The following is a 24,433-nucleotide window of genomic DNA, read 5'->3' on the forward strand; positions in this document are numbered from 1 at the left end:
AACAGTTGGACAGAGGTCATAGTAGTTAAGAATTATGAGAGCAAAGCAGGAGAGGCACAGATAGGAGAAAGATCTGTATAGCCCACCATCAAAGGCAGGTCCTAAAGAATCCCTGTGGCCAGAATTAGACTTGGAATTGGAGCACAGAAAGCACTTTGGTAGCAAAGAAACAAACACGCTTGGCTAGATTGGTGTCATTGGCTAATAGTGGGATATAGTCTCCAATATTTTCACTGTTGTTTTCAGATCATTTGTCCTTTTATCACCATAAATGGAGAGAAGATTGAAGTTGTCAAGGGTTATGTCTCACTTGGATTCTCAAAGCAGCAGTCAAGAGATGATAGGAAATGTAGCATTGGGTAAATCTGCCCCGGAAGACCTCTTTTAAGTGTTGAAAAGCATGGCTGTTAACCACTTTGAAGACTAAAGTGAGCCTGACCCAAGCCATAGTATTTTTAATTGCATGCAGATGAAAATCGCATATGGAATAAGGCAGACCAAAGAAGAATGGCTGCATTGGAGAGATGGTGCTGGTGTGGAATATTGAAAGTACCTTGGACTGCCAAAAGAACAAATGGCTGTCTGTCTGGGAAGAAGTACAGCCAGAATGCTCCTTAGAGGCAAGGACAGTGAGACTTCATCTCAAGTACTTTGGACACATTGTCAGGAGAGACATCGCCTGCAGGAGGGCATTATGCTTGGTCAAGAAGAGGGACAGTGAGAAAGAGGAAGGTCCTCAGAGATGGATTGACACAGTGGACTCACATGTAACAATTGTGAAACTGGCACCGGAGTGGGCAGTGAGGAGTTCTATTGTACATCGGGTTGCTGTGAGTCAGAACCGACTACATGGTACCAAACAGCAACCACAGACACAGTGGCGCCTCCTCCTTCTGGGGCAGCCATTCAGGTCACTCATTCTTTCTGTTGCCTGGCTGCATTCTGCGGACTGTTTTCCCCTAAATTCTGACCTGTAGCGCAACCTGCTCTTTACAATTGCTCTCCTGTGTTATTTATGAATCCTCTGCTTGTGAACTTTCTTTCACTAAAAATTATTTGTGTCTCCCCAAAATGAACACCCGTGGCACTTTCAGGGCCATTTGCAGAATGGATATGTAGAGGACAGCAACATTTTTAGACACTCACATTCCCCAGTGAGCTCACATGAGTCAATGTTCTACCTTCTGATGTCTAGTACTCCAGATTAAACAAGTGTCCACTCAGTGCTATGTTTGTCTCAGTTTTATGCATCAGGTTGGTCACTTTGCTGTTTAAATGGCCCTCAATTTAAGGCTGAAGGGCTGTCTTATGTTTCTAAATGCAATAAGGCAGTGGGTTGTCTTATGGAGAAAATGCATGAGTTGGATAAGCTGTGTGTAGGTATGAGTTATAATGCAGTTGGCTGTGAGGTCAGTGTTAATCAACCAATGATCTATATTAGATAAGGTGTCTTTGAACAGAAGTTTACATAACCAAGGTAATGTATGATATAGTGATAAAAACACTGTAATTAGAGGCTTGCAAGAGGCTTACCCTGCATTTTTTGTAGGAAAAAATTTACTCTAAAAAACACCCAAATCTGATGTTTGTAGCAACTTTATAAAGTATAACTACTGTTAATGATGAGAATTGGCCATACCACTTTATACTTTTTCTCTGCAAATGTTTTAGAAATGATTTGTTGAGTAAAAAGAAAGGGATGAATGGGTCACTTGGGAGCTTGGTCCTCTAAAGGGGTGATGAGAAATGCTCAACACCCATTAAAAAACTCAACTGAAAATAAGTCGATGATGACTCATAATAATCCTATAGGATAGAGTAGAACTGCTTCGTAATATTTCCCAGGCATTAATCTTTATGAAAACCTAGTGCCAAATCTTTTTCCCACAGAGCTACTGGTGACTTCCAATCTTTGGCCTTTTAGTTAGGAGTTGAATACTTACATTCTGTGCCATCAGAATTCTTTCAATGCCTATTTCCCCTTCTTATCTTACTGCATCTCAACAACCCTGTCTCAATTCCATATTCAAGGTGAATATGAAACTTCTGATATTGGCTCCACTTCATCCCCTAAAGCACACAACTTGCCTTTCTTAATTCTCATTTCCCTGCTGGGACTGTATTCCAATTCCATCCCATTTCTTTTCTTTTTTTCTCTCTCTAAGTACAATATTTGATAACCAATCACTCCTGTTGTACTTGGATTTCCACTCAGCATAGATTCCCAGGCTATTGTGATTCAGATTACTGTTATAAAATAGAAATAGACTTCTTGTATGTGAAAGTTGGACACTGAATAAGGAAGAATCAAAGAAGAATCAATTCATTTCAATGATAATTCTAGAGAAGAATATTGAAAGTAACATCGACTGCTAAAAGGACACACTTGTCTGTTTTCCTGTTTTGGAAGAAGTACAGCCAGAGTGCTCCTTAAAGGCAAGGTTGGGAGGTCTTCATTTTACATCATTTGGACATGTTGTCAAGAGAGACCGGTCCCAAGAGAAGTACATCATGTTTGGTAAAATGGAGAGGCGGAAAAGGCGAGGAAGACCCTCAATGAGATGGATTGACACCCTGGCTGACACAGTGGGCTCAGACATAGGAACAATCACAAGGATGGCTCAGGACCGGGCCGTGTTTCCTTCCATTGTGCTTAAGGTCTCTATGGGGCAGAATGGACTTGATCACACCTAAAAACAATAACACTGTTGGTTAAATTTTCTGTTACTTGCAGCCACTCACTTTCCTAACAAATGTACCCCATCTCCCTGGTACTTTTGATTTTTGATATTACTGACATATAGTCTGTAAGAGACCCCGTGTATCTCTAAATTATAGGCATTCCCAATTTTTGGAGACTACCACAACTGGAAAGTCTTTAGAAGTCAAAATCTGATACAAATTTTATAGATGGAGAAACTAAAGCCCCGAAATTGAAAGCACTATGGATCATGGGTAGAATAGGCAGGCCTAGAGTCCAGGAATTGTAGACATTTGTGCTGGTATCTTTCTACCACATTAACTTACTCGTCTAAAAATAACAGTGAGGTTGAGAGTGTGTTGAGTGGGAACCCTTGCCCTCTTGCTTGCTGCGTCTGCTGTGGACACACACTGAGCACAGATGAGCTTCCTGGAGGCTCAGACCATCTTGTGGAAAGATGAATGCCGAAAGCCTGAGCATTCATCACTTCCCTGGTGAGTGGAGAAGCCCCGGGCACTGCTCACCGTGCTTTCTCTCGCCACCTCCAAATTACTTTCCCGGAGACAGATTAGAGTTCTGGGCCTTAGAAATTGGTCCTGAGAGCAACATTCAGGCACAAACTCAGTGGCTACGCTGTCTTACAGCTCCATGAACACAACCTAATTAAGTTTGAAAGTTACACAGATAGGAGCATGCTGCTCACCGGCTGTCTGTTTCTTTGTCTTTCTCGCTTAATCTTGATTTTTATTAAGTCTCATTTAAAGAGTCATTTATTTTACTTTTCTTAAATTTATTTTAATGTGTGGCACTTTGGTAGCATAGTGGGTTGAGTGTTGCACTGTGAACTGCAATCCCAGCAGTGACTTTAAGGGAGGAAGATGAGGCTCTATACTCCTGTAAAGATTTACAGCCTCAGAAACACCAGGGAGCTGTCGGATAGAGTTACTCTATCCGACAATGGTGGCAGTGGGTTTGTGTGTCTCAATATGTCTATATGACATCTCAGCCCCAGCCCTTGCTTTATAAACAACAAACACTTAGCTGCATTAAAATCGTACTAATTTGATTTTTGCAAATAACCTACTACCAGGTTCTGTTTTGAACATATTGTTCCCTCTGCTTGGAAGATTCACCCTCCGGTTCTTTCTCTGTTGGCTCCTTCTCATTATTCCAGTGTCTGCACAAGTGTGAGCCCCTTAACCATTTTCCTTTGGGTCGATTCCAACTCATAATGACGCCATGTATCATAGTAGAATTGCACTCCACAGGGTTTACACCGGCTGATGTTTAGGAAGGAGGTCACCAGGCCTTGATTCTAAGGTTCTTCTAACCTCCAACCTTACATTAGCAGCCAGCGAATGTGCATGTGAACCAATTGCTTTAGTCAGGGATTCCAGCCACTCCTTAAAGAGGCCTTTGTTCACGACACGCACTACTCACCCTTCCGTACTGTGTCATTTCCTCCCCAACTCTGTCCACATGTCTTATTTTCTTTATTATAGTTGTCACCATCTGGAATGATCATTTTTATTTATTTACTTGTTTAGAGTTCTTTTAAAAAAAACAAGAAGTAAGGAGTAAATCTGTTGCACGAGAATTCTTTAAGTTGTTGAAAAGCAAAGATGTTAGTTTGAGGAGTACAGCGCACTTGACCATTGGGTATTATTTTCAATCGCCTCCCACACACGTGACAGCCAGACATTGACTAAGGAAGACCTAAGAGAAATCTGTGCATTGGAACTGTGGTTCCAGAGGAGACTATTGGAAGTTCTATGAAATGCCGAAGAACAAACACATCTGTCTTGGAAGAAGTGCCACCAGAACACTCCTCAGAGGATGGCGAGATGAAACTTTAGTCTGGTTATCAGGAGAGACTTGTCCCTGGAAAAAGACATCAAGCATCATAAAGTAGAGGGGCAGTGAAAAATGAGGAAGACCCTTGACAATATGGATTGACACTGTGGCCACAACAATGGGCTCCAAGGTTGTGAAGATGGTGCGGGACCAGGCAATGCTTCATTCTGTTGTACAGAGGGTGGACGTGGGGAGGAGTTGGCTGAAAGGCCACTAGCAACAACTGCAAGAAGCAGGGACACCCATTCGTATGCTTTTCAACACCCGGAACTGTGCCTGGCTCGAAACGGATGACTACAAATCATTTCTTAGCCTAAAGTGGGAAGCAGAAGCTCTGCTCTTTCTCCAGCCAATATTTTATTTTCTTCTCAAAATTGAGGTAAAATCTATATGACCTAAAATTCACTATTTTGACCATTTTATACAGATTTGTGGCATTTAGTATGATCGTGCTGTTAGAAGGCAGACTTGTGACATGGACACGGTGCAGTAGGGACTGTCTGTGCTGTGGATATAGAGAATAGCATAAAACAGCAAGGACAGGCAGGCCTTTCCACCAACTCTCTGTCGGTGATGCTAATACAGGGATGCATGCCTATGCACTCTACTGACATTCTTGCCAGATTTCTTCCTATCGGATTTGATGTAACACTGAGCGATCTACGGTCTGTGAGCCAAACCACATGACAGCCATGCCAACCTCAAGTATGGACCTTTCATTGCTTTAATAATATCAAACATGGAGACTCTTTGAACCACGATTAGAAGGTGTACACCTCCACGTGTTTACTGTTACTCCCATCTCAATCTAACTCTTGAGCTCTTCTAAGAAACTCGCTCTTTCTCCTTTGATCCACCTTCCCTAGAAACCTTAGGCATGAACCAAGTTCTATGGTTCTCCTTAGAGACACCAGCCTTTTACATGACTTCCCAGACGTTTGAATGCTTTTCCAACATGGCTTCCAATGTCCTCTGGTATTAAAGCCCATGGTCTCGATTTGAACTTCAAGTACTGAAGTGACCCACTTTCTGATCCAATGATGTTTCAGTCCCCCAGCTCAATTTCACCGTGTCCATTTCCCCTTATTTACAGACTCTGTCAAAATGCTACATGGTCCTTGTCTGAATGCCCTCTTGTTAGTTGCTGTTGAATTGGCTTTGTCTCTTGATGACCCACGCAGATCAGAACAAAACATTGTCTGATCTCATACAATCATTGGTATATCTATTGGTATAGCTACTGGGTGAGTGTTCTTCATTCTGGTGGTCCATCTCCTAGCACAGTGTTGGACAATAGTTTTTTTGTAATCCATAAAGCTCATTGACTAACCACTCGGTTTTTCATTATGCTTTGCCTTAGTCTGGAAGTTCAGTTGAAACCTATCCAACATGGATGATCTTGCTGGTATTTGAGTTTCTAGCATCATAGTAACATTCAAGATACGATAGTATGATAAAACTAACAGATACATGGTAGCGACGTTCCCTGCTGCTGTTGGTAGGTGCCATCAAGTCTGTTTTGACCATTGAAACCTTGTGGACAACAAAACAAAGCACTGCTTGTCCCTGCACCATCCTCACCATTGTTCCTATGCTTGAACCCATTGTGGAAGCCATGGTGTCAATCCATCTTTTAAGGGCCTTCCTTTTTCACTGCCCCTCTACCAAACATGATGCCTTCTCCAGGAACTGGTCTCTCCTGATAACTTGTCCAAAGTATGTAATATGAAGGCTCCCTATCCTTGCTTCCAAGGAGCACTCTGGCCATATTTGGGACCATTGAGTTGCTTCTGACCCATAGTGCTCCTACGTACAACAGCACGAAATACTGCCCGTGTCATCCTCCCAATTTTGCTTATGTTTGAGCCCATTGTTCCAGCCACTGTTTGAATCCATCTTGTTGAGAGCCCTCGTCTTTTATGCTGCTCCTCTACTTTACCAGTATGATGTCCTTTTTATGAGAATGGTCACTCCTGACAACGTGTCCAAAATATACGAGATGAACTCTGGCCGTCTTTGCCCTTAAGAAGCATGTTGGCTGTACTTGTTCTAATATTGACCTGTTTGTTCTTTTGGAAGTTCATGGTATTTTCAATATTCTTCACCAGCATCATACATCAAAATCATCAATTTTTCAGTCTTTCTTATTCAATGTTCAACTTTCACATGCATATGAGGCAATTGAAAATACCATGGATTGGATCAGGATCACCTTAGTCCTCAATGTAACATCTTTGCTTTTCAACACTTAACATAGGTCTTGTGCATCAGATTTACCCAACGCAATGAGTCCTCTGATCTCTTGATTGCTGCTTCCAGGAGCATTGATTGTGGATACAGGCAAGAAAAAATTCTTGACAACTCAATCTTTTCTATATTTTTCATGCTGTTACCTATTGGTTCAGTTGTGAGGATTTTGGTCTTCTTTACATTGAGTTGTAGTCCAAACTGGAGGATATATTCCTTGATCTTCATTAGAAAGTGCTATTCTATGAAATTGGCATTCCAGGATGCACACCTTCCTGACATGATTGCTGAAGAAAAATGTGTGCATAAGCAAATGTGGTGAAGAAAGCTGATAGTTCCTGGCTATCAAAAGATATAGCATCTGGGGTCTTGGAGGCTCGAAGATAAACAAGTGGCCATCTAGTTCAGAAGCAACAAAGCTCACATGGAAGAAACACATCAGCCTGTGTGACCACGAGCTGCCGAAGGGACCAGGTATCAAGCATCAAGGAACAAAAATTCATATCATTGTAAATGTAGGTGAGTGCAGAGTGGAGACTCAAAGTTCATCGACAGCCAACCAGACACTTACTGAAGGGCACCCCCTTACTGAAGGGTTGTGGGGAGAAGATGAGTCAGTCATGGTGCATGGTAGCAATGATGAAACATATAACTTTCCTCTAGTTCTTAAATTCTTCTTCTCCCCACCATCATGATCCCAATTCTACCTTACAAATCTGGCTAGACCAGAGAATGTACATTGGTACAGATAGCAACTGGAACCACAGAGAATCCAGGGCAGATGACTCCTCCAGGACCACAGGTGAGAGTGGTAATGCCTGTCGGGTGTGGGGAATGTGAGATAAAAAGGGGGAACTGGTTACAAGAATCTACGTATAGCCTCCTCCCTGGGAGATGGACAGCAGAGAAGAGTGCAGGGGGAGACATCGGACAGTGTAACATATGACAAAATAATAATGATTTGTGAATTATGAAGGGTTCATGAGGTAAGGGGAGTGGGGAGGGAGGGGGAAAACAAGCAGCTGATATTAAGGGCTCAAGTGGAAGGCAGATGTTTTGAGAATGATGATAGCAACAAATGTGCATATACGCCTGACACAGTGGATGTATTTATGGATAGTGATAAGAATTGTACGAAACCCCAATTAAATGATTTTTAAAATGAAAGTGCTTCAAGGCTTCTTCGCTGTCAGCAAGCAAGGTTGTATCATCTGCATATGCTAATCAGCCTCCCTGCAATTCTGATGCCATACTCTTCTTCATATAATCTAGCTTCTCTAATTGTTTGCTCAAATCGAGCCCTAACCATCTTGAATTTTGTCCTCTGACCACAACCACCTACGGAGTTTTGCATATGCCTTCCTCTTTCTTCCAGCCGTTCCTCCCTCCTTCATATACCCCTACCCCAACCTCCATCTATGGGGCGGCTTTCCTGACTCACTCTCATTAAATCATCTTGACTAATTCTATCCATCCCGCTCATATGTCTGCCTGTACAGACACTTCAACAGTGTCCAAATGTGTCCACATTTGGGCAGGTATCATATTTTAAATAACCAGTTACCTTTCATGTTTGATGAAATTTTCTACTGAAAAATAAATTTTTCTGGGTCTTGGAGGACAATTTGTTTATAATATAAATAGAAATAAATATATATAAAGATATATTCTCTTGCTCTATAGTGGCCAAAATAAATAGGAAGACTAAGAATGAGTAATCATCATGGCTCCAGGTTAATTCCCCTCAATGATCTTACCATCCTGAGTCAACCTCTCTGTAGCAGGTGACTGACAAGTTATGGCTAGAGAAATGATCTGGCGTTATTCAGAAACTTCTTTCTCAAGGCAGCTCAAGCATCACTTGCAGAGGATGGAAGGAGTGAAAAAAGGCCTGCTCCTTCAAAGGTCTCACACTTTAACATCAGCAGAGCAGACATGAAGGAAAACACACAAAGCTGCAGGAAATGGCTAGGAAACCCAGATTCTTGGCTCCAGGGTCTTTGTTTCACCCACCATTGACTCTCCTGGCAACTGTCTAGGAATATTTCAGAATCACTTGGATAGAGCCAAGAATGAATCAAACGTCTCTTTTCAGAGACCTACTGGTCTGGCTGAGGACTGCAAAGGTCATTCTGTCCATTCCCGAGCCCATAGGCCAGGCCACATCAATTCAGTTTGCCCAGTCAAGGGCATCTCCTGTTTCCAAACCTCACCGGAGACAGATTCTACCCTCTCTCTGTCCGTTCTTCCTGCCCTGGTGGTTTTGAGCCTTGGCAGTGAATGGCTGAGACAGGCTGCATTCCTTGGATAGCCTCTTTGCCCTACATATTTGTCAAGTGCTCCCGGGGAGGGAATGCAAGAGGATGCAGAGGCTAAGGCTTGTGTGGGTCTGCTGTGCCACACTCCGCTTTTTCCATCGGGTCTCTCACTTCCGTCTGTCTGGACTCCCAGGGAGGGAAGCGGTTCCCATTTATAAAGAGTTGAATGCTGGTGTTTAACTTATTGCCATGTCAAGCCCAGAAACTCTGGCAGGGGATACATCTCTTTAATTGGGGGTGGGGGGAGGGAGAAAGAGAAAAGCTTTGCATTCCATTCCACCTGCCTGCTCAGTCTTTAGCACTTCTTCCTCTCCCACCCTTTTAAAAACATTTCATTTCTTGCCCTTGTGTGCCTCAGAAGTATGAAGAGGCAGCTTGAGGTTGCTTCTGGAGAATGTATGCATGGATGTATGTCAGCCTATCTCAGCTTTGTGTTCTGCTGTCCTCTAGGATGGGGCTTCGGTATTGCTCAGTTCTGCAAGTGGAAACTCCAAGGGAAACTGGTCTGGGTGAAAAGATCCCGCCACAGGAAAGAGTGTTGACCAAAGGCCAAGATGTATCCGATTTGTAAACAGATTATTTCTGTCAAGTTTTCTATAGGTCTTTGCTGTGGAAAATTGCCTTCCTTCTAGATCACTTCAACTTTTTCTATTCTGTAGGGTGAATTTTTAGAGTGAAAATCCCTAGTGGCACAGAACCTGGTTAAGCAATTGGCTGCTAACACAAAGGCCAATAATTTGAGCAGACCAACTGCTACATGAGAGAAAGATGTGATAGTCTGTCCCCATAAAGGTTCATAGCCTTAGAATCCTGGGGAAGCTCTACTCTTCCTATAGGATCTCTGTAACTCAAGGGAAATGGGTGCTATTTTGATTCATGGTGGTTAACTGCACAGCTACCAATGAAAGAATATAAAGTTATGGCCCTCACATGCGCTGGTCTTCCTGCTGCGATGTCTTTTCCAACCTCACTCTTTGCCACACCACTGGCTGGTGCTGGCTTTACTCCCAGGCACCCTTTTGGTTTTACATGGTGTCACTTCTTGGGCCAAGTGTGCTGCCCCTCCTGTATGCTGTCCTTCAGTCCTGTAAGAGAAGACTGTAGAGAAAGTGGTCATGCAGAAACCAACAGGGGAGGTGGCTTTGGGAGAAAAACTATATCAGTCATGATAGCATTAAGAAGTCTGGACTGGATTTTTATTTTCTTTTGAGTTTTGTTTTTGTTTTAATTAAAAAAAAATCATTTTATTGGGGGATCATACAACTCTTTTCACAATCCATCCATCCATCGTGTCAAGCACATTTGTGCATTTGTTGACATCATCATTCTCAAAACATTTGCTTTCTGTTTGAGCCCTTGGCATCAGTTCCTCATTTTTACCCTTCCCTCCCTGCTCCCTCCTCCCACATAGACCCTTGATAATTTATAAATTATTATTATACCCTATCATACACTATCCTATGTCTCCCTTCACCCATGTTTCTGTTGTCCATCCCTCAGGGAGGAGGTTATATGTAGATCCTTATCATCGGTTCCCCCTTGCCATCCCACCCTTCCTCCACCCTCCCAGTATCGCCACTCTCACCACTGGTCCTAATGGGATCATCTGTCCTGGATTCCCTGTGTTTCCAGGTCCTATCTGTACATCCTCTTGTCTAGCCAGATTTGTAAGGTGGAATTTGGATCATGATAGTGTGGGGAAGGGGGTTGGAGGAAGCATTTAGGAACTAGAGGAAAATTGTATATTTGATTGTTGCTACACTTCACACTGGCTGGCTCATCTCCTCCTCACAATCCTTCTGTAAGGGGATGTCCAGTTGCCTACAGATGGGTCCAATCTGCACTCCCCCTCATTCACAATGATTTGATATTTTTTAGTTTTTTGATGCCTGATATCTGATCCCTTCGACACCTCGTGATCACACAGGCTGGTGTGCTTCTTCCCTGCAGGCTTTGTTACTTTTGAGCCAGATGTCTGCTTGCTTACCTTCAAACCTTTAAGACCCCAGACACTATATCTTTTGATAGCTGGGTACCATCAGTTTTCTTCACCACGTTTGCTTATACACCTGCTTTGTTTTGGACTGGATTTTATAATTCAGAAGGAAAGCAGTAATTTCAGTGAAAGGAACTTCAGGGGGTTTTAAAGGCAGAAACTATACTCCAGAGGATTGAGGAGTGAATGAAAATAAAATGCATACAGGAGATTTAGACAACTCTTCATAAATTAAATCTAAGGGAAAGAGGAGGAAGCGAGGGGAAAGGCAGTAGAGAAGGAGAATTGGGAATGGAAGATAATGAAGTATATAAATATATTTATACATTTTCAAGAAGAAAGAAAGTGGTCTGAACAATATATTGTCTTGAGGTATTCTGGATACTTTCCATTTATCTCATCCAGATCCATTCTTTACTTTGAGATGATGCAAATGCTCATTGCACTGACAAACCGTCACTCTTTTTACTACACCATGAAGCATCAGGTTGCTCCGAGTCCGAATTGACTTTATGGCAGAGAGTTTGAGTTTGCAAACAGGAGTCCAGCTGGGTTAGGCCAGTGGGAAGCACTATCAGGAGTCTGGAGGGCCAGGAAGGAATATGTCTGGCCTATTTACTTCCGCTGCCTTTTTCCTTGCCAGGTTGAAATTTTGCAGTGCATCATGTTTTCCTATCAAAAGCCAAAGTGCCTCCGGCAGTGATCTCTTGTAATCACAGTTACAGCTCTCTCTTGACTCTTAATTGTTTGTTTTTCCTGTTTCTTGATATCTGAGAGTGATAACACATTTCTGATCTTACTGGTCTTGGAAGACTCATCGATTCTTTTTTCTTTTCCTATCCTCTGACTGCACACTTGTAAATGATCTGTTAACACCCCCGAATCACTCCCTTTGAATTCTCCATACGTTTCTTATTGGGCACCTGATTGGTACATAATGGGGTCAAAGAACACAGGCATTTGTTGATATCAGTAATATGAAGAGAGGGGTATTGTTAGTGAGTAGTAAAGAAATGATTGTGGTCATTCAAAGGGTGGTTTATTAATGTGCTTGTGGCCCAAGAATTGGGATGGATAGGGTTGTTTTGTTCTTAAAGATTGGCTCCTTTTTCTCAACAATTACTCCTTATTGCTCTTTGGGGTTGACACCAGCAAAGAATCCAAATCAACTCAACCAATTTACACTAAGACCCTCCTATGTGTAAGGCAGGACCCTATAATCTAGGGATATAAAATGGACTGGGACTCATTCCTTATTGTTAAAATTTCTGATTGTGTGGTGTAAGAAAGAGGCATACATTAAAGGGTCATTTATTATAGCAGGGTAAGTGCTTTGGAAGCCATTATTTCTGAAAGGTCAGAGGAATGAGCAAGAGAGATATTCTGCCTTCAAATCATTTTGAGTAAATTAAAGCAGACATGCCCATCCCCATCCATTTTGCTAGGGTGATGTAAGTGACTGTGCTATGGATACAATGACCTGGGAGCACAAAGAGAATCAAACACTTTTTCCTGGTGAATCTATTTTCCTGCTGGTAGTTGATTTGGGGTAGGAAGTGGGACAGAAAAGGAGGCAAAGATGTAACAATGCTGAGAATGCAGACACTATGTGGAGAGCACATTAGAAAAAAACTGAAACAACACAGCTTGAAAAGCAATAGAAGTGAGAAATTTTGGTCAAAATGATGTTTCCAGTCCACCTCTTAAGGCCTCAATTCTGATAGTCATACCGGAATCAGTGAAACACCAGATATGTAGATATGGCTGCATCTCCAGCCCTGCTGGAACCTCACATAAAAAATCAAGAAAATTGTCCCTCTTTATTTCTTTTTATAGTTTGCACTTTGAGGTCAATTATATCCAAGATTAGGATGGCAGCCCCTGCTTTTTTGAATTGCTGTTTGTTTGGTATGCTTTTCTCCAGCCTTTGATTGTCAGTCTATTTTTGTGTATAGCCTTGAGATATGTCTCCTGTAGGCAGAAGATTGATGGGCTGTGTTTTCTAAGCCAGTCAGCTAGCCTCGGTCTTTTAATGTATGAGTTCAGTCCATTGATATTTAGGGTTATCATTGTGAATGAGGGGGAGTGTGGAGTGGGCATCCAAAGCCCTGGACATACCCTTATGGGTCACAGAGAGGAGACGAGCCAGTCAGGGTGTAGTGTAGCAGTAATGAAACATACAATTTTCCTCTAGTTCCTAAATGCTTCCTGCCCCCCCCCCCCCACTATTATGATCCCAATACTACCTTACAAATCTGGCTAGACTAGAGGATGTACACTGGTACAGAGAATCCAGGACGGATGATCATTTCAGGACCAGTGCTGAGAGTGGCGACACTGGGAGGGTGGAGGGAAGGTGGGGTATAAAGGGGAAACTGATTACAAGGATCTTCAGATCTTCATATAACCTCCTCCCTGGGATATGGACAACAAAAAAGTGGGTAAATTTATAAACTATCAAGAGTTCATGAGGGAGAGGGAAGGGAGGGGGGGAAATGAGGAGTTGATGCCAAGGGCTTAAGTGGAGAGAATATGTTTTGAGAATGATGAGGGCAACAAATGTACAAATGTCCTTTACACAATTGATGTATGTATGGATTATGATAAGAGTTGTATGAACCCCCAATAAAATGATATTTTTTTAAAAGCAGGAAAAGGGAGCTGTATGTTCAGTGCTGCTAGGGTACTAACAGGGTATTTCTGAGTTGGATGAAACCTATGGCATGTCACAACAGCAATAGGGTCATAGGTATGAAAATGCCCCATCCGTGCATCTGCTGTTAAACAATTAAGACGCTGGAGACAAATGCTACAGTTAAGTCTATGGTTTAAAGTTGGAGGGTGGAGTCTACCCAGAGGTGCCTCTGAAGAAATGCCTGGCCACTGACTTCAAAGAAATCAGTTACTAGAAAAATTATATGGAGTACAATTCAATTCATGTGGGATCATCACAACTCAGAATCAAGTCTACAACAACGTGTTTTCTTGTGTTTGTTTAGAGGTGGTACAGGACTTACTCATTAGGCTGTTTATTGCAAGGTAAAGTAGTTCCAAACCACCAGCTACTTCTTGGGAGAAAGATGAGACTTTCTACTCCCATAAAGAGTTACTGTCTCAGAAATGCACAGTTTTGCCCTGTCCTATGGGTTAGCTAGGAGTTGGAATCAACTCAATGGCACTTAAAGTTTTTAAGGTGGCAGAAGAAGGCAGAAAACAGCTGCTGAGCCAAGACCTGGGTCAGGATACTTGGTGGCTTAGAGATAAAGTGTTTAACACTACATAAAGATGAAAAATTCAAACTGTCCATTAAAATCTGATATGCCACGAAGACTTGGAAACAGCCTAAGTTTCCATTGATAGATGAGTGGATTAGTAAACTCTGGTACATACACACAATGGAGTATTATGCAGCGCTGAAAAGCACGAACGATCACATGAAGCACATAGTTTCGTGGGAATAGCTGGAAGGAATCATGTTAAGCGAGGTAAGCCAAACTCAAAAGGACAGGTATAACATAAGTCCCCTTAGGTAAGTACAATCAGCACGCCAGGAATAGAAAAATAAACACCTATCTCGCAATAAACGCATGGAAGCATAAGTTTATGCTGGAGGGAGGGCAGGCCACACCTAGGGAGGTACATGAGAGTTCAACATAAAGAAGGGGAAGGTGGGCAGGTGGAGGGAGAAGCAGTGTGAGGGAGAAATCGAGTGGATGGCATGGGGGAACAGGGCGCTAATCCACCCGGGGGAGAGTATTGGTTGTGTCCCCACAGAACTGGAACATGCAAATGGACCCTACCATGACATGCCAAACCAGGAGGGCAACTTAACATGCAGAGGAATCCACAAAGAGACTGGACCATACGGCCCCAATCAGAATTAGCCCGACCCCCACCATAGAAAGGAGTACCACAGAAAATTAAAGTAGATCGTCTGGTGTGGGAAAGGAACTGACCTACCACACCACATCCAGAAAGAAGCTGAAGCAAAGGAAGGAGGAAGAATGAGCAGAGCACACCTGGACCCACCAAGCTCAGAGGATGATAGCCCGGCTTGAAGGGCCCAATGTACAGAAAGGACCACATAGCTGGCCCAATGGTGAGATGCAGCATCCTGCACTCACCCATGGTCTTACATGGGACAGCACCTGAGACACAGTGGGGGGTGTGCAACTGAGCTGACCCCACCACACTGAGGCAAAACACTGGGGGCATGCAATGGAGCCGTCGGGGGAAGCAGAACAAGGAGACTCCTGAGGGAGTATAAAGGATGGACTTTGGGGCCAGGACATAGCATCCCATCAGACTCTTCCAGAAAACACTCCTAAAGGTCAACAAACAGACCTTGAACTACTACTAACAGGCTTTTTTCTTGTTGTTGTCTTTTTGTTTTGTTTTTTTTCTTTATTTCTCTTCTTTTAAATTTTGTATGTCAGTGGCTTTTTTGTTTGTTAGCTTGTCGGTTTTGCTGCTGTTAATGCCATGTTCTTATGTAACACTTTGGTGCTGCCAAATGCATCCACAATTTTATGCACATATTACTATATCTGCAGGTCCACCAAGATATGATAGGCTGGACAAACAATTTGAGAAGAAAATAATGGGACCAATGGCTCTGGAGGGACATGAGAGCGTGGGAGGTAGGGGAAGGGAGGAAGTATTGGCCAACCCAGAGACTAGGGAATGAGTGGTTCAAAACCCGTGGCAGGGAGGGGATCAGAGAACTGTTATGGAGTGACCAAGGGTAAGGTAACTGAGAGGAATTACTGAAACCAGAATGAAGGCTGAACATGGTGGTGGGACAGGAGGAAAGCGTAAGGAAATAGAGAAAAGGAGTAGGAGGCAAAGGGCATACATAGAAGCCTAAATACAGACATGTACATATGTAAATATATGTATGATTATGGAGGAAATAGACCTATGTGCATATATTTATAGGTTTAGCAGTAGGGTAGCAGGTGGATATTGGACCTCCTTGTGTGCATTCCCTTAATACAAGAGCACCTTGCTCAGCTAAATGGTCATTTCATGATATCCACCTTCCTGACATAACTGAAGACAGACGTGTGCATAAGCAAACATGGTGAAGAAAGCTGATGGTGCCCGGCTATCAAAAGATATAGCATGTGGGGTCTTAAAGGCTTGAAGGCAAACAAGCGGCCATCTAACTCAGAAGCAACAAAGCCCACAGAGAAGAAGCACACAAGCCTATGTCAACATGAGGTTTTGAAGGGATCAGGTAGCAGACATCAAAGTATAAAAACCAACATTGTGTGATCACCTTCCCCACATAAACGCTGAAGACAAACGTGTGCATAATTAAGTGTGGTGAAGAAGGCTGATGGTGCCCGGCTATTGAGAGATATAGCATCTGGGGTCTTAAAAGCTTGAAAGTAAACAAGCGGCCATCTATCCCAGAAGCAACAAAGTCAATGTGGAAGCAGCACACCAACATGTGTGATGATGAAGGGCCGAGGGAACCAGGTTTCAAGCACCAAAGGTGGGGGGGAAATTATATCATCGTGAATAAGGGGAGTGCATGATGAGGACCCAATGCCCATCTGTAGACAACTGGACATCCCTTGCAGAGGGGTACTGTGGAGGAGATGAGTCACTCAGGGTTCAGTGTAGCAACAATGAAACTCACAACCTTCCTCTAGTTCTTAAACGCTTCCTTCCCCAACTATCATGATCCCAATTCTACCTTGCAAACCTGGTTAGACCAGAGGATGCGCAGCGGTACAGATGGGATCTGGAAACACAGGGAATCTAGGACCAAGGGTGAGAGTGGCCATACCAGTAGGGAAGTGAAGGGTAGAAAGGGGGAACTGATCTCAGGGATCTACATGTAACCTCCTCTCTGGAGAATGGGCAACAGAAAAGTGGGTGAAGGGAGACACCAGGCAGTGTAAGATAAGATAAAATAATAATTTATAAATTATTAAGGGTTCATGAGGGAGGGGGAAGCAGGGAGGGATGGGGAGGGAAAAAAGGAAAATGAGGAGCTGATTCCAGGAACCGAAGTGGAAGGCAAATTTTGAGAATGATGAGGGCAACAAATATATAAGTGTGTTTTACACAATTGATGTATGTATGGATTGTGATAAGACTTGTATGAGTCCCAATAAAATGATTTATTAAAAAATCTGATATGCAAATTGTCTTACACAAGGTGAGCCTGAAAACCAAAATTCTAGGATACTTGAGAAATATAAACAATGAGACAAGCACCTAAAAAATAATGGGAAGATGAATTTATCACAGGTGGAATTAAAATAAGGCAATCAGAAAATGATTTAAAATAATAGTTTAAGATCACTTAAAGGATAAAAATAATGATAGCTGTTGTAAAGAATTAAAGAATAAAATAATAAAGTAACAAAGAGAAACAATTAAACATGAATTAAGAGAATATCTAAAGCAACAAGAATAAACTATAAAAATGTAGCACTTGAAAACAATTGCTCAATAAATTGAATAAATTAATAACTAGATACATTCACAATAAGTAAACAAATGGGGAAAAGGACATCAAGAAGATAAATAGAAAACAGTCAGAAAGAGAGATTTTATACATGTGAACATACGTATACAAACATAGAAGAGGGCTTCAAAAGGTGTTGAAATATTTTGTTATCTTTTAATCCCATCTTTCCATGAACTCTTTGAAGTCCTCTTCATGTGATGTACAGTTAAAAGGCATGAAAATTGATTGAGAGCAGCCAACATCAATCTGTTTAGGAGTTCTAGGAGAAAAGAGAGAGAAGTATATGTGTTTCCAGAATTGAGATCTTGAATCCTAGGTTGAAGACTCACATACTGTCAAAGAAAACAAATACAAATAAACCCACATAAATTTATACCAAGTAAAATTGTAAATCTCAATAATAACAAAAATATTGAATGCTGCCACAGTGAAAGTATTGTAACTATAGAGTCGTCACTGAGGGCTTAGAAGGAGCTCTGGTGGCACAGCGAATACACACTGGGCTGCTAACTACAAGGTCAACAGTTTGAAACTACTAGCTGTTTTGATAAAGAACGATGGGGCTTTCTTATCTCATAAAGTTACAGTCTCAGCAACTTATACAGTAGTTCTACTCTGTCCCATGGGGTTGCGATGGGTTGGCATCAACTCCATGGAAGTGAGTTTCACTTTTGTTTTTGCTTTTTGGTGGGAACAGATGATGGAGAAACTCAGTATCAGCAGTGAAAATGAGGCCAGGAGCTCACTGTGGAACAGTGTCTGAAATGCTCAGAGGCCTGGTAGGGAGTCAGCAAGGACAAGTAACTGAGAGAAATTACTGAAACTCAAATGAAGGCTGAATACGATAGTAGGACATGAGGAAAGTAAAAGGAAACAGAGGAAAGAACAAGGTGACAAAGGGTATTTATAGAGGTCTAAAGACTGGGTTATACATATGTAAATATGTTTATATAAGAGTGTGAGGAAACAGATCTATGTGCATATATTTATAGGTTTAGTATTAAGGCAGCAGATGGACATTGGGCCTCCACTCAAGCACTTAGTCAATGCAAGAGCACGTTGTTCTATTAAATTGGCATTCCAGGATGCACACCTTCCCGATACAATTGCTGAAGAAAAATGTGTGCATAAGCAAATGTGGTGAAGAAAGCTGACAGTGACCTGCTATCAAAAGATATAGAGTCTGGGATCTTAAAGACTTGAAGATAAACAAGTGGCCATCTAGTTCAGAAGCAACAACGCCTACATGGAAGAAACACACCAGCCTGTGTGACTATGAGCTGTCAAAGGGATCAGGTATCAAGCATCAAGGAACAAAAAAGTCATATCATTGTAAATGTAGGTGAGTGCAGAGTGGAGACTCAAAGCCCAATGGCAGCCAACCGGACACCCCCTTACTAAAGGGTTGTGGGGAGGAGATGAGTCAGTCAGGGTGCAGGGTAGCAACAATGAAACATATAACTTTCCTCTAGTTCTTAAATGCTTCTGTCCCCCCACTATCATGATCCCAATTCTTCCTTACAAATCTGACTAGACCAGAGGATGTACATTGGTACAGAGAGCAACTGGAAACACAGGGAATCCAGGAAAGATGACTCCTTCAGGACCAGTGGTGAGAGTGGTGATGCCTGGAGGGTGGAGGGAATGTATGGTAGAAAGGGGGAACCGATTACAGGAATCTACATATAGCCTCTTCCCTGGGGGATGGACAGCAGAGAAGAGGGCAAGGGGAGATGTCAGACAGTGTAACATATGACAAAATAATAATTTATGAATTATGAAGGGTTCATGAGGTAGGGGGAACTGGGGGAGGGAGGGAGAAAACAAGCAGCTGATATTAAGGGCTCAAGTCGAAGGCAAATGTTTTGAGAATGATGATGGCAACAAATGTACATATGCGCTTGATACAATAGATGTATATATGGATTGTGATAAGAATTGTAAGAGCCCCTAATAAAGTGATTTAAAAAAAAAGAATATCAATTGCTCACTTGCAAATTCGAGTTGAAGCTTAAATTAAAACAAGTCTTTAAGAGCCAAAATATAACCTTGAATACATCCCACTTGAATTTCAAGAATGTCTCAAGAACAAATTTGACACAGTGAACACTAATGAGAGAAGACCTGAAGAAATGTAGAGTGACCTCAGGAACGTCATGCACGAAGAAAGCAAAAGGTCATTAAAAGACGGGAAAGACAGAAAAGATCGAAGTGGATGTCAGAAGAGACTCTGAAACATGCCCTTAATCATGGAGCAGCTGAAGCAGATGGAAGAATTAATGAAGCCAAAGAGCTGAACAGAAAATTTCAAAGAGCAGCTCAAGAAGACAAAGCAAAAATTTTGATGAAAGGTACACAGTCCTAGTTTTAGGAAACCAAAAAAAAGAACATATTCAGCCCCTCATAAACTGAAAGAACTCAAGAAAAAAAAAATCAAGCCTCCAGTTGCACTATTGAGAGATGCTATGAGCACTTGCTGATGGAGGTCTTCATTAAATTGAATTGTGCTCCAGACTCAAGGCAGCTGTCTTGAAGCATGGTGTAGCATGGGTAACAGTCTTCATGCTGGGTACTCATAGGTGGGTGTATCCGCATGTGGGCGACCCACCTAGAGATGGGTAGAGGAGTGGTCTCTCAGTTCCTAAGACTATTGGAAATATGTGTTTTCAAACTTCCTGTGACAGGGTCATTCAGCCCCCAAAGGAGATGAGACCCACAGGTTGAGAACCTCTGCAGAAGAACACGAGGTTTAAAATTAGGGCAAATGTGCCAAGGATTCTATTCTTTCATCATACTTAATCAATCCTTATGCTGAGCAAATAATCCACAAAGTTTTACTATATGAAGAATGTGGCATTAGGATTGAAGGGAGGCATTTTAATAACCTAAAATATGCAGATGAGACAACCTTGCTTGCTGAAAACAAAGAGGACTTGAAGCACTATGCACTATTATTTTATGCAATTTCCACTTTAAAGACAGAAGATAGCATACTGTACATTCTATATCTTGCTTTTTCTTATATCAATATTTATCTTAATTTATGTTGAGTGTGTTGTTTTTATGTTTCTAATGGTAAGTCATCAATGTATATAGTTATACAAATTCTTGCTAGGTTCTAAATGCATAATTTATCTGTATCATTCTCTAAAATAAGACAAAAAACTTAGCACTCATATGTTTTACCTAATTTATTTATACTTCCTATCACCAACTTTCTTTGGTTCTATTGAGTAGAGTTTTTGTCCCACCATTTTAGCACAAAAATTAAATATAGTTGATAATTAATTCACTGTACAGAAATGTTTTACAACTGCTTATGCCTTGCTTCCCACTCACTTTCTCTAATTTTACATTCTCCTTTTTTAACTACCTGCAAGATTTTCAGTGGTAAATTTCCTTAGTCTTATTGTGTTAGGTCAGGTAGACTAAAGAAACAATTTAGTCACATTCATACATGTATAGGAGAAAGCTTCAAATCAAGCAATAATTATATATGAAGAAAACATCCTTGACCAGTCCAGATCAAGTCCTTAAGTCCAATACCAGTTCAAGTCTGATACTAATTCATAAGTCCTGTGTGACCTTCATATACTAGAGAAACAAATTCATGGACACTCATATGTTTATGGGAAAGTTTTTTATACAAGAACAATTAAATATTGAGAAAACATCCCAGCCCAGTGCAGATCAAGTCCATAAGTCCAATATTAGCCCATATGTGTGATACCAATCTATAAAGTCCTCTTTAGACTCACAAAACATACAATGATGCCAAATTCAGAAAGATTACAGGTCAGTGTGTGGGAAGTCTTGCGGCTCCCGTGGCATTGTAAGCATCTCAGCATTGGCAGGGCTCTCCATATGGCTTCTGCAGGTCCAAGGCTCTTGCTGTTGTCAGCATAGTTTCATGTGTTTTGTCAATACAGAGTCTCTCCGGGAGTGAGCTTAGAGAGAGAGTGTCTTCCGCCTCCAAGTAGAAAATACAGGCGTTCCCAGAATTCTCAGGAGAAGGTCATGCCCACACAGAAGCATTACTGGCTATGACCTGATTGACAGACTAGACTCCACTCCTTCACTCTTAATCCTCTCAAGTCCCAAATTGACACCAGATTATGCAACTACCACAAGTCCCTCTTCAGACTCATTCAGCCACATGCAATGTTGAAGGATACAGGAAGGTCGCAGGCTGGTGGGTGCAAAGTTGTGTAGCTCCAATAGTGGTGGCTGTATTACAGGACTGGGACAAGTTTCAGTGTGGCTCTGGCAGCTCTCCCAGTGACTCAATAGCTGGAAGGTGAAGGCAGAGAGAGAGAGAGAGGTTCCGAGGAACCCCCTCCTTATGAGAAGGTCATGCCCAGAAGGAGGTACCATCAGGTTATGATATGATTGACAGACTAGTCTCCACCCCTATACGCATATCTTCAAGTTGACATGAAAGTATGCAACTACCACATTTAGGTAGCTGAATATGTGTTTGTTTGCCTCCATTGACAATAAGACAATTTAGGTGCATCTGAAATTCCAGGTTGACTTTTTCTCTCAGTGCTTTGAAGATATTACCTTATTTGTATTTGGGAATCTAATGTGGCTAATGATAAATATTTTGTCAATCTAAACATTACTCCTAGGTACGTACGATTTTTTAAATCATTTTATTGGGGGCTCCTACAACTCTTATCACAATCCATCATACATCAATTGTGTAAGACACATTTGTACATTCATTGCACCATCATTCTCAAAACATTTGCTTTCTGCTTGAACCCTTGGCATCAGCTCCTCATTTTCCCCCTCCCTTCCTGCTCCCCCTTCTCTCATGAACCCTTGATAATTTATAAATTTTTATTTTGTCATATATTCCACTGTCCGACATTTTCCTTCACCACTTTTCTGTTGTCGATCCCCCAGGGAAGAGGTTATATGTAGATCCTTGTCATCCATTCCCCATTTCCATCCCACCCTCGCTCCACCCTACTGGTATCGTCACTCTCAGCACTGGTACTGAAGTGATCACCTGTCCTGGATTCCCTGTGTTTCCATTTCTTATCTGTACCAGTGTACACCCTCTGGTCTAGCTAGATTTGTAAGGTAGAATTGGGATCATGATAGTGGTGGTGGTGGGGAGGGGGAGCATTTAGAAACTAGAGGAAAGTTGTATATTTGATCATTGCTACACTGTACACTGACTGGCTCATCTCCACCTTGAGACCATTCTGTAAGAGGATGTCCAGTTGCCTACAGATGGGTCTTGGGTCCCCAATCTGCAGTCTCCCTCATTCACAATGATTTGATTTTCTGTTTTTTGACACCTGATACCTGATCCCTTCAACACCTTGTGCTCACACAGGCTGGTGTGCTTCTTCCATGTGGGCTTTGTTGCTTCTCAGCTAGATAGCTGCTTATTTACCTTCAAGCCTTTAAGACCCCAGACTCTATGTCTTTTGATAGCCAGGCACCACCAACTTTCTTCACATTTGTTATGCACACATTTATCTTCAGCAATTGGGTCAGGAAGGTCAACATCATGGAATGCCAGTTTAATAGAACAAAGTGTTCCTGCATTGAGGGAGTACTTGAGTGGAAGCCCAATATCCATCTGCTACCTTAATACTAAACCTATAAATATATGCACATAGATCTATTTCCTCATCCTCATACATAAATATATTTGCATATGTACATACCTTTATATAGATCTATATAATACCCTTTGCCTCCTAGCTCTTTCCTCTATTTCCTTTTACTTTCCTCTTGTCCCACTACCATGACCAACCTTCATTTGGTGTCAGTAATTCCTCTCAGTTACATTACCCTTGATCATGCCCTACCAGTCCTCTGTAGGTAAAATTTTTATTGTTGTTAAATTTTTATTGTGGATTGGGTAAAGGTTGAGAGCACATCAGTTTCTTATTCCACAATTCATTCACATTTTGTTTCAGGCCATTAATTAATAACCTTGAGGACAATGTGACATCTTTGTCACCTGCAGTTCTTTCCACCTCCCGCTAGGCTCTTCCTGGATTCACTGTTGAATCAGCAGGCTGATGAAGATCAATGAATTCCGTCTTTGATAGATCATACCTCAATAGAAATTTATAATCCTTACAACTGGACTAATAAGTGAAATCATGAGTAGAAGAATGATTGAAGTTGTCAAGACTTTTGTTTTGGATACAAAATCAATGCCCATAAAATCATCAGTCAAGAAATCAAATTATGTGGAGTATAAAATACGTCTTTAAAGTGTTAAAAAGTTGACTTGCCCACACGGGGGCAAACCAAGAGGGGAGTGCCACAGACCGAGAATGAGGTGAAGTCACAAAGTCCCTGAGGAATCCTGATGGTAGACTTTGGCTCAGGAGGCAATAGTTGGCACCCCATCTGAACTGGTTGGGGGATACTCACAAAGGGGCCACAGTAAAAGTCTACAGGTGTAAGTGGGGGTACTCGACCATCCATCACTGAGAGCAGGACTGGCAATGGGGACTTTTAGGATGCTCACCTTTCGGACAGGAATGCTCAAGTCCAAAAGGTGTATGTGTTTTTAGGTAATTGGGACCTGGGATATGGAACCCTGAATGAAAAGAGATAGCAGCATCTGCTTTGTGTCAGGATCCCTGATAGACTTTTGACTACTTGTATGGACTTTCTCTCTCGTGTGTGTTTATCAATTCAAGATCAGGGTTTAGCAAAAAATGGTAGAACCTCTTCTTCTGTACTTTAGAGTCCTGGAGGAAGCATCAGGCTGACCTAGAGAGTCCATGGAAAAAAGAAGACCTTTAATGAAGTGAATTGACGGTGTCTACCACAATGGGCTCAAACAGCAA

Source organism: Tenrec ecaudatus, chromosome 13 (assembly GCF_050624435.1).
Source record: "Tenrec ecaudatus isolate mTenEca1 chromosome 13, mTenEca1.hap1, whole genome shotgun sequence".
NCBI classification, from domain to species: Eukaryota; Metazoa; Chordata; class Mammalia; order Afrosoricida; family Tenrecidae; genus Tenrec; species Tenrec ecaudatus.